The 4,009-nt window shown below is 34.6% G+C and overlaps 1 pseudogene; it reads right to left on the bottom strand.

Moving 5' to 3' along the window:
• LOC102831169 overlaps positions 1-375 on the bottom strand; it is a 3,348-nt pseudogene extending 2,973 nt beyond the window's left edge.
• Between the last annotated feature and the right edge of the window lie 3,634 nt (positions 376-4,009).

The following is a 4,009-nucleotide window of genomic DNA, read 5'->3' as shown; positions in this document are numbered from 1 at the left end:
GCCAGGTGGCATCGTTGATTGTGTCAAGAGTGGCAGCGGTAGTGAGGTTGGCCCAGGATCAGATATTGTTTTGTTATGCTATGCATGGGGTCGCTATGAGTCGGTTCCGACTCAATGGCACCTGACAACAACAACAACAACTACGAACTCATACTTTCCCATTGTATATGTATACCTTAAGTGAGCTGCAAACATTTCATTATAAGGGGGTTCCCAAACTTGCTGGTACTTCTCTTCCAGAGAGGGCAATTGAAGCCCTGGGTTTGCAACATGGGGATGCTTAATAGATACCAGTTCTGCATAAGATCTTCAATCCCTGTTGTCTATTGCTTCATACATCTTCTGCAACTGTTCGTTAATAGTGGTGTATGCCATGGAGGCAGATGGCTGGCTCCACCACTAGGTCCCAAGCAACCCATGCAGGTATAGTTCACGTTTTGAGAACCGAAAAAATATATTGTATTGTAATTCATACTGAAGACTGTATTTTTTATCTTCATGCCCAAGTTCTTTAAGTCCTCTTCATTTTTAGAAAACAAGTCTGTTCAATTGCATATTGCAGGTTGCTAATGAGCTTTTGTCCAATCCTGATGCTACCTTCTTCTTCATATAATCCAGCTTTCTTCTATTATTCTCTCAGCATACAGATCCAATTGAATAAATATGGTGAAAGGTTATAACTCTGGCACATACCTTTCCTTATTATAAACTGTTTAGTATTCCCTTGTTCCGTTCAAATACCTGTCTCTTGGTCTATATACAGTTCCCTTATAAGTGCAATTCAGTGCTCTGCAATTCTCATTCTTCTCAATATTATTAATAGTTTGTCATGATCACACAGTTAAATGGCTTTGTGTAGTCAATAAAATATAAGTAAATATTTTTCTGGTATTCTCTGCTTTCAGCTAAGAGCCAGCTAACGTCAACAATAATATCCCTAATTCCATGTCCTCTTCAGAATCCAGCTTGAATTTTGGGCAGTTCCCCTTTTATTGCACTGCTGCAACTCTTTTCAAACTGTTTGCAACTGTCTTCCTCAATATTTGCATGTAATATTAATGGTATTGTTCAATAATTTATGCATTGTGTAGGGTCATCTTTCTTTGGAATATACAAAAATATGGATCTCTTCCAATCACTTGGCTAGGTAGCTAACTTCTAAATTTCTTTGCATAGACAAGTGAATGCTTCCAGTATTCCATCAGTTTGTTGAAACATTTCAGTTGGTATTCAATCAGTTGGTGGATTCTTGTTTTTCACTTACATTTTTCATGTGGCTAGGTTTCTTCCTCCAATAAGCATCGTTTGCTGTCTTCTTAAATGGTTGAATGTAAGCACACTCTTTCTGGTACAGTGAGTCTGTATATTCCCTCCATCTTTTTTATTTATTTATTTATTTATGTTTCTTATATTATTCAATATTTTGTCTCTAGAATTCTTCAATATTGCAATCTGAGGCTGTTTTTTTTTTTTTTTTTTTTTTTTTTTCTCACTGAACTCTGTTTTAACTGGGATCAAAATTCTGTGACAAATTTTTGTCAAGTTGTTTCCATTTAAAAATAGTGTTTTTAAAACCAGTAACTTTCTGCTTGAAACAAGTTGAATGTGTACTTCCTTTTTGGTTTTAAAATGTCAGGTATTTGCACATTTAATTATCATATTTTACTTTGTCTTCGCTAGATGTCCTTTGAAATTTTCTTTTCAAGTCTACAATTTTTTCCATTGACCATGTGCGTAATGTTGCTATGGGTCAGTACCAACTCAATGGCACCTAACAACAAAAACAACATAACTAATCTATATTAAAGGGTGAGATTCAGAGTTTTTTATATCATCCATTTTGGTCTTTTCTTTTTCAGCTGTCTTTCAAATGACCTTCTGCTTTCTTCATGTATGATGTTTTTAGTTTTTTATATTGTTGATCAAGAACAATATGTATGATGTTCTTGATCTCACAATTCCTCTGGTCTTCAGTCATTAGTGTTCAAGGTATAAAATCTCTTCTTGTGATAGTCTGTAAAATCAGGTGAGATATACTCAAGGCTGTATTTTGGTCCTCTTGGACTTGTTTTAATTTTCTTCAACTTCATTCTGAATTTGCATATGAGCAATTGATGGTCTATTCCAAAATCAAATCTTGTTCTTTTTGTTGATGATATTGAGTTTCTCCATGATCTCTTTCCACATATGTTGTCAATTAGATTCCTGTGTATTAAATCTGGCAAGGTCCATGTGTATAGTTTCAGTTTATGTTGTTGAAAAAGGGTATTTTCAATGAATACATTGTTGATTTTGCAAAATTCTATCATGCACCCTCTACAGTCATTTCTAACACCAAGGCCATATTTTCTAGCTATTGATCTTTATTCTTTGTTTGCAACTTTTACATTCCAATAAGCATTAATTATCCATGCATCTTGAGTCCATATTTGATCATTTTCTAACAGAAAAAAATGGTAGATTTCTCCAATTTATTTATTGTTGTCTTTGGTAGTTGGTTCATAAATTTGAATTATAGTTGTATTAACAGCTTTTCCTTGTAGACATATAAATATTTTCCTATCATAGACAACACTGTAATTCATCTTGAAATGTTCTTCTTGCTTATAAAAGCTTTGCCATTCCTCTTCAGTTTGTCATTCTTGGTATAGTAAGCATTGTAATTGCCCCAATCAAAATGACCAATACCAGTCCATTTCAGCTCACAATGCTTAGGATATTAATCTTTATACATCCTATTCCATTTTTGACAACTTCCAATTTTCCTAAATTCATACTTCAAACATTCCATGTTCTGGCTATTATTGTAGATTTACAATAGTTTCTTCTCAATTTTGTTTGTGTTTTACAGCACATGAATGTCTTGAAAGGATCAATATATCTACATCTTTATGGTCATCTCTATTTGCAGAGGCAGCACTTCCTCAGTCATTGAGTGCCTTCCATCATGAGGTTCATCTTCCACCACTATATCCAACAATATCCCACTGCTATTCATAAGGTATTCACTGGCTAATCCCTCAGAAGGGCCCTTCTTCTCAGTCTGTTCTTAGTCACTGAAACCTGTGACCTGGCTGGTTTTTGAAATGCTAGTGACATAGTTTCCAGTATCAATCATAGCAACACACAAGCCACCACAATAATACAATATGATTATTGTTGTTAAGTGCTGTTGAGTTGGTTCCAACTCACACCAACCCTGTATAAGGTTTTCAAGAAACAATTGGTGAGTTAGAACCACTGACTTTGTTGTTCAAATTGACCTTGCAGTCCAATGCATTATCCCCCAGCACTACACCAGGAATATAGACATGTGTAAATTTTATAGCATAGTAATGCAATAATGTTTAAGAAAAAAAGTATTCCTTACTCTATCTTGAATTCTGTGCTAAAGTTAAAAATGCAATAAAAATGGTAAACATTTATTCACCAATTAAAAGAGTTCTGATAATATAGATGATAATGAGCTTGGCTGCTAACAATAATATCAGTATGGAAAAAGATGAGACTTTCTTCTCCTGTAATGATTTGCAACCTTGGAAACTATATAGAGGGTCACTATAATAAACAAATTCTTATCAATGGAGAACAGATTGAAGTTGTCAAGGACTTCATTCTTCTTGGATAAACTATCAACACTCCCAGAAGCAGCAGTCTAGAAATCAAATGACATATTGCATTAGGAAAATGTGCTGCACAAGACCTTTTTCAAATGTTGAAGAGCAAAGATGTAAGCTTGAGGACTAAGGTGAGCCTGAACCAAGCCATGGTATTTTTCAATAACTTCATATGCATGTGAAAGCTGGACCGTGAATAAGGAAGACCATCCACTACAAACCAGTGGATAATTGTCTCTTCCCTCTCACCCCTGGTAACCACCAGATAATTCTTATTATAGAAGGAAAACCTTTTCTTTATTTCTAAAGTAGTGGTCTCATAACCTTTCTGTCCTTTTGTGACTGACTAATTCCATTCCATGTTATGCAATGTTTTGTAGATTTATATTATT

Source organism: Chrysochloris asiatica, unplaced genomic scaffold (assembly GCF_000296735.1).
Source record: "Chrysochloris asiatica unplaced genomic scaffold, ChrAsi1.0 scaffold00208, whole genome shotgun sequence".
NCBI lineage: Eukaryota > Metazoa > Chordata > Mammalia > Afrosoricida > Chrysochloridae > Chrysochloris > Chrysochloris asiatica.
This window is presented reverse-complemented; position numbering and strand designations above follow the sequence as displayed.